The 13,603-nt window shown below is 33.8% G+C and overlaps 1 protein-coding gene across 3 annotated transcripts in view; it reads right to left on the bottom strand.

Annotated features, from left to right (window-relative positions):
* Positions 1–13,603, bottom strand: part of LOC122635638 (protein gustavus) — an 80,537-nt gene that overhangs the window by 45,206 nt on the left and 21,728 nt on the right. The window lies entirely within an intron of this gene.

Consider the following 13,603-nt stretch of genomic DNA (forward strand, 5'->3'; position numbering starts at 1 on the left):
TCTCCTTCTTTTTTCTTTTAAATTTTATATATATATATATATATATATATATATTCCTTTCGCTTGCATCTTTGACTGAGAAAGGACGAGAACGAGCTCTTTGTTCAGCGTTTAGTTCGAACTAAGGATATATATATATGTGTGTGTGTGTGTGTGTGTATTCGTTTGAATTTAATTACACCCAATCGAGAGACGTACAATAAGAAACAATTAAAATATTAATTATATATAAAATAAAATAATATGGAGAGGATTGAATAAGAGGATTCATAAGAAAAGAAAAGAAAAGAAAAAAGGAAATTCCCTCAAATCCAAATTCTAATCGACGAGTACTAATCGAAGAACGAAAGAAAAGAAAATTCAAGAGATTCAAAAGTTCGCTTCATTAGAGAGAAAGTGACATGGGAATAAAAACGATTCGATTGATTCAAGTTCTAATGACAAATGTTAATTATTTTTGAGATAGAGAGAAAGAGAGAGACTCGTGTAAAAATAAAAATAACAAAAAAATAAAGATAAAAAGAAAAGAAAACATTAAAGAATTATACGTCTATTAACTTCGAGCGATTAGAATTTAAACGATATTTGATATTAGAAGAATCAGACGAAAAGGATCATCTTGAACGACGTGGGAGGGATTCCCATACAAACATTCCTTCTCTTTTTTTAGACATAGACATTATTATTATTTCTCTCTCTCTCTCTCTCTCTCTCACTCTCTCCTTCCTCCATTCTGAGTTCATCGCGGCGTATACTTTTACCCACACTGTGACACGAACGATGTGCATATGCGTGTCGACGAAGTCAGCCATTCATGACAAGCCCTTTTTCCCTCCCTCAGACTCCACTTGTATCTTCTTCAAAGATTTCAAAGTATTTAACGACGTATAAATTCTATTAGATGTAACAACCTTTCTAATAAATTCTAATCGAGCGAATTTCTCTTCGTCGTAATCGAATTTTTTTTTCTTTATCTTTCTTCTTCTCTTTTCTTTTGGTTTCTTTTTCTTTTTATTATTTTCAATTCAAACAACGAAAATAATATTTTTTTAGAATGACCTTAGTCTTAATAAAACTCGACTCTATTTCTCTCTCTCTCTCTCTCTCTCTCTCTCTCTTTCTTTTTTCCATTTCCTCTGAGATTTCACTTCTCAGTGAACATCCAGGTCGACTATCGATCGTGACGTTTCTCAAAGAAAAATGAAAAGACAAGAAGAAGAAGAAGAAGAAGAAGAAGGAGAAGAGAAAGAAGAAAAGGAAGATAATAAAAAAAGAAGTAGAAGAAGAAGAAAAAAGAAAAGAAAAAGAAAAGGAGAAAGGTAGACGACGCACATCCTTCTCTCGTCGCACGAGTTCACGAGTACTACTTTGCACGGACTAATATCGTAGGTGGTGTACTTCATGAAGGTGCAGCCGTGTCAAGAGGTCTCGAGGTCTCTCTCTTTCTTTCTCTCTTTTTCTATTTCTCTCTTTCTCTCTTTTTTTTCCCCCTATCTTTCTCTATACGCTCGTTATGACGTTCATGTTACGTTGAAGATGAAAAGAAAAGTAAAAAAAGAAAGAGAAAAAAAAAGGGAAAAAGAAGAAGACAAATTTGTTGGAGGATGAACGTTTGTATATATATATATATAAAGAGAGAGAGAGAGAGATAGACAGATAGATAGACATAGAATGAGAGAGTGAGAGAGAGAGAGAGAGAGAGAGAGAGATAAGCTTGAAATTTGTCTTTTCCCGATTGAAAGAGAAAGCCGACAGAGAGAGATCAGCCTCTCTTCCTTATATGTGTATACTTTGAAGAAGAACCTCGAGGAAAAAAAAAAAGGAAAAAGAAGAAGAAGAAAAAGAAATAAAAAAGCGAACGAGGTCGACCTCGAAAATCTCTCGATTCTTATAACTTTCAAACGTACCTTTTCTTCCTTCTGCCTTTACGGATTCTTTTCTTTTTTTCTTCCCTTTATTCTTTTATTTTATTATTATTATTTTTTTCTTATAATTAATTTCTTTTTTGTTTTTCAATTTTTCTATACCCTCGATCACAGGCGTTTACGAGTTTAATGCGGTGGATACATCGTAATCATTCTCAGGGTCTTACCTGAAACAAATCGAAAGAAGAACGTATAAATTAGTTTCGCCGTGAGCGATTGGCCAGTTTTTAATATTTCTTTTTTCTCGCGTTTCTTTTCTTTCTTTCTTTTTTTTTTTTTTTTCTTTTTTTTCATTTACTTTTCTCAAATTATTTTTTCCTTCTCAAATATACGGTTTGTTTTCATAAATATACGGAGGGGTTAAATATATTTTCTTTCTTTTTAATAATATGGATTGTTGAACGAGTAAACGAGATGTTTGTATTTCGAATTGAAAATATATAGAATGAAGAAAGGAATAAAAATAAAAAGAGAAGAGAGAAAAAAGAGAGAGGTCAGACTTAATGGAAACTGGTATCTACTACTGTCGTCGAGGACGTTAAGGTCGATATTAAATGTGTCTCAACTGTGCGTTCAGTTCGAATAAAAGAGGTAGGATCGTCTCATCCTTTTTAACTCCCCTTCTCTATGGTCTTTTTCTTTTACTTTTTTCTTTTTTTTTTTTTCAAATATTTTTTTCTTTCTTATTATTATTATTTTTTTTGCGCTTCTTTCTTTTTCTCTATCCAGTCTTCCTTTATACATACACATCCCCTTTGTAGTCGTGAAACTTTTGCATTTGAACGCGACAAAGAAGAATAAAAAGAGAGAGAGAGAGAGAGAGAGAGAAAGAGAGAAAGAGAAGGAGAGAGATAGTAAAACAGGCTTTTTCGTATTGAATAAAGAAAGGAAAGGATGCCTTTGAACCAATGAGATTCTTCTATTCTCAATCGATTTTTATAATTTTTATAAATTTTTTAATTTTTGTTTCTCCTCCTCCTTCTATTTCTTTTTTTTTTTTTTTTCCTCCTCTTTTCTCAAACATTGCAAAATAATCTGTTATAGACATTCCACGATTTTACGTTCTCCCTCGATGAATTTCAACGATTTATCTACGTATATATGTAAGTACGTATATACGTGTACAAGTATGTGTCAGTTCTAACTCGAAGGCAACGTATATGTGAAAGGTACACGTCGACGTAATTAATCTATCGTATAGATGAATTTAGATGGTCGGAACAAAGACACACACTTATACGTACTTAGTGTCTCGCAATACGGAATGGAGAGAGAGAGAGAGAGAGAGAGAGAGAGAAAGAGAGAGATAAAGGAAAATAAAATACTTTAAAGTGTACGGAGAGAAACCTGTTTTGGATATAAACGAAATGAGATAAGGTACATTAATATTGTTATAATGAAATCAACGTAACAATTCTTTAATACCGTTCAATTAGACAAATGTTTGTCTTTTTTATCTTTTTTATCTCTTCTCTTTTCTCTCTTTTTTCATCTTATACCGTTACAATAAATATTTCAATCCGAAATATGAAAATATGAGAAGCGAATACATATCAAAGAGTAAACAGGATGAATGACGTTCTTACAGATGTTATAAAGGTTAAGGACTCGAGTTCGATAGCCTGATCAAGAGAGAGAGAGAGAGTGAGAGAGAGAGAGAGAGAGAGAGAGAGAGAGGGAGAGGTAGAAGGGAGAGGAAGCATGATCAGGTGGAAGACAGGTCGAAGCAAAAATTTATTCGAGATGATCGTTGATTATTTGACTTCTTTCCTCATTAATCTTCAAGTTTTTCAATTCGGTGAAAGGATTCGAAAGGATCACGGATCGCACACAGTGTTTAAAAGTCCACAACGCTAACAGTATAAAAGGATGTATGTATATATTTTCGTTAATCGAATTAGAAATCGAAACGATAAGAAAATGAAAAAAAGAAAAAAAAAAGAAAAAATGAAAGAAAAAAAGAATTTCGTTTAACAATAAGACGAGTTAGTTCGATCTTTCTCTCTCTCTCTCTCTCTCTCTCTCTCTCTCTCTCTATATATATATATATATATATATATATATATATATGCTATCTCAACGAATTAGTTCTTAGCCGATCTAACGCGCGGCTACTTTTCTATCGTTTAATGGACCGTGACGAGTTTGATTACATCCAAGTTGGATATATTGTCTGTACAATATTTATGTTAGCAAGAAGTTTCACGCGTGGGTATCGAACTGCCGTGAAATTAGCGGACGTATTTGCGGTAGTAAGTTTAATTGATCGATCGAAGAAGGAAGTTGATTGTCATAATCGTTAAATCGACGACGATGACGACAACGAGGATGACGACGACGATAATGATAATGATTGGCTGTCGACAAGGAGGTAATTAAAAATAAAAAAAGAAGGAAAAAAAGAAAAAAGCATTGAAGAAAATTCGAGTCTTTGATAAAACTAAGATCTCACAAAACGGTGACAGAGAAAGATAAATAGATAGATATAGTAAGAGAGAAAAAGAGAAAGAGAGAGAGAGAGAGAGAGAGAGAGAGAGAAAGAGAGAGAGAGAGACTAGACACGCGTGTCCTTGTGTCGTTAACACGATTAGACGTTACTCAACGTCGTCTCGGTGTCGGTGTGCCTACATTAATCCATCGAGAGTGTAAGTGCACTCTTGCAAAATCGAGCCGATCGATTCGATTCCACCTCCGTAAAAAGCATGAAAAACCACTCTCTTCTATTTAAAACATAAGAAAAAAAAAAGAAGAAGAAAATTAAAAAGTGTTCAACGTTTTTCTCTTTGATTTTCCATCAATCTTTTTAGTACGATGATATCTGTCCATCTTTATCTTTCTTTCTATCTATCTATCTATCTATCTATCTGTCTATCTCCTTTGTACAAGTTAAAGTTCTCACAGTACGATCATGGATCAGCTGAGCGAATGAAATGTATATATATACACACACCATCAGTTAAATTTAGTGGAACTGATCGATCTTGCGAAACGTGACTTTCCTTTTTTTTTCATTGATTTTTTTAGTCGAAATCATTGGCGAATCCTCGATGAAAGGCCTTGAAAATCTCTCTCTTTCTCTTTCTCTTTCTCTCTCTTTCTCTAATGATACTGATCAACGAGATCGTTGCCAAGTCCCAACATATATTGAATCTTCCGGGTTTTATTTTTCTCCGATTATTTCATTTCCAAAGTGATATCAATTACTTTTAATTCTTATCATTTATTACATATATATATATATATATATATATATATATATATATAAAAGAAAGTAATAACAACAACGACGACGACGATGATGACAAAGATGATGAATACAATATAGGAAATGAATAAGTCAAGGATAAGAGAGAAAAGTTCGATGATTATAGATGATCTACCACTCGAAACGTTAAATATCTAATCTGTTGCAGTTAATCTCTAACGTAAGAGAGGAGAGCTAGACAGGTTAGTGTTTGTGTGACACGCGAGTCGCGAGTGCAGTAACCAATGAATGAGTTAGAGAGTGAGTCGTGGTGCAAGGACGTAGAACACGCAGAATCAATTTTTTCTATCTCTCTTTTTATCTCTCACGCATACATATACGCATAAAGAGAGAGAGAGAAAGAGAGAGAGAGAGAGATACACACACAGAGACACAAACACACCTGCACACTTTTTCCCACTTAATGAGAAATTAAGCTGATCGTATACCTTTTACTATCGACCCATATCACGCCTACTGTCCTCGCAATATTAATTGTTTTTGTTGATGTTATGGCTCGTTTATCGTATTTTTTTTCCCATATATCGTTTTATGACTGGAAAAATGCATCTTCGATATATCCGAACGATCTTAAGAAACAAACAGAGATAGACAGAGAGGGAGAAAGGGAGAGATTTTAATATCAATATCAAATTTCAGGATGTTTAATAAATTCGATGGTGTGTGTTAAACGTATCTTACGAATGATCGCCCACGAAAGCAAAACGATATCGCGTTAAACAGAAGGTGTAAACGCGGAGCTTAAGGCTCTGTTTAAGTACTCGACGTGACATGGTTGGCGGTTTGGTATTTAGGAAAGGCCAGCCGACCAATGTCACAACCCGTTTGAAAGGCGCTAGAAACTATAAGGCACAGGTGAACACATAAGTACGATCAACGTTTCTCTCTTTCTCTCTCTTCTCTATCTCTCTCTCCTTCTCATCTATCTATCTATATGTGTATCTTTACCGATCTCTCGGATCAACGGCGACAAAGGTTGACGCGTTGCGATAGGAATGATTGTCCGGTGATCAAGGACCGTAGTAAATATCGATCGATGGTCGTCGTTGTCGTCGTCGTCGTCGTCGTCGTCGTTGTCGTCGTCGCACTAATGCCGTGAAAGTCTGAAGGAAATAATAAGAAAATCTTTGCTATGCTAAGTCATTTCAATTCTTATTATTACGATTCGCTTCGCATCCCTTCGAAAGCACACAATCAAAAAAAGAAAAGAGAAAAGAAACAAGTATGAAAAAAGAAGGAGAGACACTTTTAATCCTTTCCCCGACTATATAACGATTTATTTATCATCGATGTTCTCAAGCTCTATAAAAAGAAAAAAAAAAAAAAAAAAGAAAAAAGAAAGGATGAAAGAAAGGAAGGAAAGAAAAAAGAAAAGAAAAAGAAAAAGAATAAAGAAGGATTGGCAAGACAGTTAACCGCATTTCCCATGACTCAAAATGCAATAGAACCCTGACTAGCGAGAGTAAGGAGAACGTCGAGGAGTATAACAAACCATCGTTGTCACTATGACGATCTCTCTCTGTCTCTCTCTGTCTGTCTGTCTGTCTGTCTGTCTCTCTATTTCTCTATCTCTTTCTTTCTTTTTTCCTTTCTTCTTCTTCTATCTACTTCTACTACTTCTTCTTCTTCTTCTTCTTCTTCATGCTCGTTGCTTTTAACCGAGAAGCTTCGTAGTAAATCGGGTGGTTTTTTGGTCTAACCGGTTCAACCGGTTCTCGCCCAATCCGCCAAAGAAAAGGCCCGGGGCTCCTCGTGAACACGGTGCCCCCCTGAAGAGCGAAAGGTAACTTTTGTTTCGACGAGGTCACGTCTTCCTATGGCGAAGGAAAAAGACACACTCTCGTTACGACAGAGAACGTTCGTCGAGCCAAGTGGTAGTAGTCGTCTTACGTTTAAGGTTTAATCTCCTTCGCGATGTGTGTATTATATCCTATCTTTCTTTAGATATATATGTATTATGGTACCTCTATGTATGTATCTATCTATCTATATATGTATATGTATATGTGTGTATGTCTATCTGTTATTCTTTTTAATAGTTTTCTCACACAACATACCATAACACGTAACTCTTGATTTTCATTCTACCCCTTTGTCGGATCCACGAAATACAGGTTCTATCAATGTCTTCTTGCTTTTGTTAATCTAGGACACCGTATATATATATATATATATATGTTGCAAGAGGAACATTGCATACATACGTACGTACGTACATACATAACTGTTGATTTTGTCGTACCCTTCGTCGATTCATCGTAAAATACAGGTTCCATCGATGTGTTGTTTCTTTTGTTAATCTAAGATTACATATATTCAGATACACACATTCATACTTATATAGATATGTATGTATATTGTAAAATAATCAGTTCGAAGGTTAGGGAGCTCGGTGAGATGTTTATTGAAGGAACGGGGCCAGTTGGAATCCGTAAAACGAGGTCTGATGAGTTTTCCAGCAAAGTTTCATCGAGTGGCATCGTCTTGATCGGCATAGCAATCGTGATATCGCGTGTGGTATTATAACGACGCCTTAAGGAAACTAGGACACACCGTAGAAATTGCGAAGTTGGGCCTTGGATTACGCGTAGGTGCAGGAAACACTTTTCCCCCTGTTCACTTGGCTTTTCACTTACATTAGCTTTGTAAGAAACAGTTTCTAAGAAAATTATTACGAACTATATCGACTTCTTAGATAAATAGATAGATACTTACAAAAAAAAAAAAACACACATACACGCGCATACGTATAAATATATGGATATCGAATGGAAAAAAAATAATACGTTTGAAATCCTCGTGAAAGTTTGATTCTCCAAATGGATCCTTTCTTAATGATTTAAACACGGACATCCTGACAAACGCAGACATACGTAAGAACGAGCTTATATAAAATTTATAAGTAGAGACACGGGTTTTAATTAGAATCGTATCAATTAACGTTGAGTTTAATATCGAATGAGGAAGAACAGAAGTCGATTATAACATTTCCGATATGACAACGTCGTCATTATCGTCCTTATTATTCCTTATGATACTCAGTCTATTGCTCTGCTCGAGTTTAATAACGTCTGCTGCAGGATCACGCCTTACTCCTTTATTTTCGCATCGTGTATGTACCTACGTACGTTTACATATATATATATATATATATATATATATATATATATATGTATGTATGTATATATGTATGTATGTATGTATGTATGTATCATGTAAATAGAGATTACACATATACATGGGGATGATACCTGACAAAGATTAATTAAACTCTCTATTGCAGTTACGAAACAATGACAAACTTAATTATCCTTGTGCATCAACTTTGAATTAATATAAATAAATAAATAAATAAAAAACAAAGTCGTACGCAGTATTAATGTAATTCGGATTAAAAAAATTAAAAAAATTAATAGATAAGACACAGTCTCGTTTCTAATAATACGATTCCGTTCGTTCGTTCTTTAGAGACTCTTTTGAAAAAAAGAGATGATAATAAAATAAAGAAATAAAAAAAAATAAGAAAAAAGAAAATAAAAAGAAGGGGTAGACGAGAGCGATCTTAATATTTAAATTTACGAAGGGAGAAATATACATACGTACCTACCTACCTATGTGAGATAGGTTTACGAAAAGAGAGAACGTCAAAAACACGAAAGCAAGAAGGCGTTTGCAAGAAGGCTTACGTAACTCGAGGTGAGAGAGAACCTTTAAGGGAATTTCCCTTAAAGGGGTTCGTTGTCGAAGCAAACGACGATCCCCAAAGCTCCCAAAGGGAGACGCGTGAGAGAAAGAAAGAGAGAAAGAGAAAGAGAAAAAGAGGGAAAAAGAGAGAGTGAGAGAAAGGGGGATGATTATTAAAGGGACAGCTTGACCATGAAGCAGACACGCTATATGACGGTGTGGAAAGGGTGATACAAGGGTGGCCCTTTCCATTGTCCATCTTCCGACAAAGGATATGTATCTCTCTCTCTTTCTCTCTCTCTCTCTCTCTTCTGTCAAACTCTAGCCAAAGTACAACCGTCCTTCTGTAAATCTCCCTTTTTTTCTCCCTCCTCTCTCTCTCTCTCTCTCTCTCTCTCTCTCTCTCTCTCTCTCTCTCTTCACGAATCCCTAATTTGAAGCTCACTCGGAGTTGAATCTTTGTAGAATATCCCTACGGTCCACTTCGACCCTTTCCTTCCTTCAAACGACTAATTCGACTCTTACTCGGCAAAAGGGATCTTACCGGTAATGCAATAAAATTATCTACGTCTTAACTTTGTCTGTTTGTGTTTGTGTCTGTTTGTGTGTGTGTGTGTGTGTACTTGTGTTTTATTCTGAATCAAATAACAACTCTTTCGAACGGTAATATTATATATATCTCGCTCGAAATTATTCCGAATGATTAATAACGAATGTCATAACGATCATAAGAGAGAACGTAAGGATTCTATAAAAATATATATATATATATATATATATATATATATATATATATAAGAAGGAAAGAGAGAGATACAAAGAGAAAGATGCAGATAGAAATAATTCTTATTTACGAAGATACTAGACGTTCTTCGTTTTTCTTTTTTCGTCGTTGTTGGTTTTACTGTCGAACGACTTTTCTCTTCCTGTCTCTTTCTCTCTCTCTCTCTCTCTCTCTCTCTTTCTCTTTGTTTACGAGACAAACGGTAATTAAGAAATTAATTTTTAAATTAATTCTCCTGCAAGTAATTAAAATGATATACGCGTGTAATTTTGATAATTAACAGTTCGAAATATCTAACGAATTATTATATCGCATTTATAAATCTATCGGGACAGTAAATAGACGACATATAGAAAAAAAAGTTTAACAAGGCAAGTGGCAAACAGGTTTTTCTCCTTCGGTCTAACGTGTTATCTCAGTATCAAGTGTCCAATTCAATTAACTAGTATGTAATTAACGGTCGAGATACTTAGAAACAACCTTTCCCAAGTATTTCGGTCAAAAGTGTCTACCTAGTCCTACCAAACGTTTTTAAAATATTTCTGGTGATTTTGGAAGGGAGGCCATCCGTATGAATTCGACCGAATTTCGATGAATGATACTTCTTTCTTCTTCTTCTTCTTCTTCTTCTTCTTTTTTCTTCTTTTTTTTTCTTCTTCTTTTTCTTTCTTATACTCGAACCTTTTATTACTCAATAATACAATAAAGAAATCTAATAACAAATATAGATGCTTTAAATGGACGTATAATAACTATAAATATAAATATAAATTTAATTCAACGAATAACCTTTAACATTTTCTCTAATCTTCAGATTTTTTTATTACTACGATAAAAAAAGAAAGAAAGAAAGAAAGAAAAGAAAAAAAAAAGAGAAGAAAGAAAATAGATCTAGTAATAAATTGGTATGCTCTTAGATAGATTAAATCGTCCCATTCGAATAAGTTCGTATTTAACGAATAAACTTTCAATACTTCTTCCTGATCTTCTGATTTTTCTGAGTACGGTATAATTCGAAGAGAAAAAGAAATCTAATAATAAATTTGTATGTTTTAAATCAACCTGATCATCATATTCGTCGATTATAAGTTCCTGGAGAGAAACTCGTAGCTATTTTCAGTTATTCACCTTGTACAAAAGTACTACACCGGGACTAACTTTTGATTGTGTAACCGGACACATTTAAACGTTTCAAGTGGAATCGTTATGATCCGTTTCTAAATAGACCTTGGCATTTGGCGTTAGATCATTCGAAGAGAGTTTACAAGTCGTATACTTTTGCGGCTTTGCGACTTCTTTAGGAAATTGGGCACACAACGGACGCGACCTAAGATCACTAAGAATTTATCTCTGTCCGCTCGTAAAACGAAGAAACGGAGATAAAAAAAAGAAAAAAAAAAAGATAGACAGATAGATAGATAGATAGATAGAGAAAAAGAGAAAGAGAAAAAGATAAAAAAAGAGCTCGTAAAAATGATCTGTCAACGTTACCGATCACACGCTCTTTTTTTTCCCTTTTATTATTCTTTTTTTTTTGCATGAATCATCCGTACATACCGTTATGACAACTTTCTAATACCTTCTAATACCTTCTCTCTAGTATCCAACTCTATCATCTCTTTTTCTCCGAAGAATTTTAAATTACAAAAACGGATAGCTTTCACTCCTACAAATATTCCATGCGATTAATATATTCTTTCCCTGCTACTTCGTAATAATATAGATCTAACGAATGTATTGTGGAAGATATATATAGGATCGGATTAATGATGCGATTGGAAACGAAAAGAAAGAAAAAAAAAAGAAAAAAAAAAGGAAGAAAAATGTTAGACGATGCGATACGTAAAATATATCTACTTAATAGTACAGTAATCGATCGACAACTCGACAACAACTAATCGAGAAAAAGACTCGATCTCGATATATATATATATATATATATATATATATATATATATATGTATATATATATATATATCGGCGATTATCAAAGGCGATGGGTGCACGCGAGCCCAGTATACGCGGGAAACCTTGTGAAAGTTACATCACCAAGGCTAGCACAGCTATCATTACACGCATTAGATGTCCGCATAGGCATTATTCTTAGGAACTACGCTCGATGCATCGTGACTCTCGTTGCATCGAAGTGAAGGTGTATAGGTATGGTTTACATAGAATATATGTTCATCATTTTATAGAAAGAAAGAAAGAAAGAAAGAATGAGAAAAAAACATATACAAGGTGTTTCGTTCGAACAAACTCGTGTGATCATCGTTTTTAAAAATTATTAGAGCAAATCTAAATGAAATAAATATTGATGATGATGACGATAATGATGATGATGATGATGATGGTGATGATGATGATTACTATTACTATTATTATTATTATTATTATTATTGTATTATAGTTTTAATGTAAATTAAGTAGAATCAATTAAAATGAAGTAAGTCGTATATCTTTTCTTCGGGTTCTTTTTTCCTTGTTTCTTTTTCTAATGAATATAAACGATAATAATTCGTTGATAACAGTTCGTGGTATAAGATGATGTAGAAATACAGTTTATGTATATATATATATATATAGATTTTTTCTTATGTATATATGTATCTATGTACATAAAATATATTATATATTACTGCACGCATTCCGTGTTCACGCACAAGGTGTACGAAGTGGAGTGAGAATGTTAAATTGCTCGTCATTATGATACGGCAATTAGTTCTCCCGATTTCTTATCTTTCTTGTACCGTTTATCGCAACTTTCTACGCTGAGTAACGATTTTTCTTTATTTTTATCTTCTTATTCTCATTTCTATTCTATCTCTCTTTTTCTCTCTTCGTATTCTAAGTGTTCCGATAAGAAAATCAATTTTCTTTTGTACGCTTTAAAAATTGTCGAATATTTTCTAGAAGTGTAACGTTCGAAAAGTTCGAGGTCAACATTGACAAGAAGTTCGTGAAGTTCGTGTAGGAAGGACAACCTTAGAGGAAGGTGTACAGTTTATGAAAGAGAAAGAAAGAGAGAGAAAGAAAGAGAAAGAGAAAGAGATAGAGGAGAGACAGAGAGAGAGAGAGAGAGAGAGAGAGAGAGAGAGAGAGAGAAAGATGAGGAGGAATGGACGCTTCTTATGCATAATTCATGCACGTGCCTTCCACGTATATTTTCGTGTTTAAATATTTGAATACCTCGTTCGTTGCAATACCAAGAGAACGAGTTAGGAAAATATTCCGTCGCTTATTCACCGTGGACTTTACAAAAAAAGGAAGGAAGAAAGAAAGAAAGAAAGAGAAAGAAAGAAAGAAAGAAAGAAAGAAAGAAAGAAAGAAAGAAAGAAAGAAAGAATGAGAAAAATCTTTCGGTAAGAAAAAAGAATGAGAACGACGAAGGACTGGAACTTCGTAAGAATCATATAGCATTATTAAACGATATAATGTTAAAAGAATCTTAAAACTCATCACGAAGAAAAGTATATAACTCGTGATAAATAAACGAAAGCTTATATCTAATTTAACTAGTTTTATATACAAATATATCTCTACTTATTATACGCATATAAACCGGAACTCTCCGTACATACGTGCATATACATAATATAAAGAGAAAGAACGTAAGTTTCTAGATGGAGATAAAAGTTCCTAGACGATATTACAAACTAATTACTCTTATTCGAAACTACATTTCTCTTTCTTTAAGAGTTCCTAACCAGTCTTTCAGTTTAACAATCCATGACCTTATAACTTTATAATTTGAAATCGAAGGACGAACGTAGATAGAAATAATAACACGTACGTACGTAGATATGTACGCATTTATGTAATCTCGAAAAAAAGAATAATTGATATTAAAAATGAGCTAAAATTTTGGATCTTACCCAAGGACGTTTGGTCCATCTTGAACGACAAATATAGTATGTATATAATGTATATGCGTGTAGATGTTTC

Source organism: Vespula pensylvanica, chromosome 18 (assembly GCF_014466175.1).
Source record: "Vespula pensylvanica isolate Volc-1 chromosome 18, ASM1446617v1, whole genome shotgun sequence".
Classification (NCBI taxonomy): Eukaryota; Metazoa; Arthropoda; class Insecta; order Hymenoptera; family Vespidae; genus Vespula; species Vespula pensylvanica.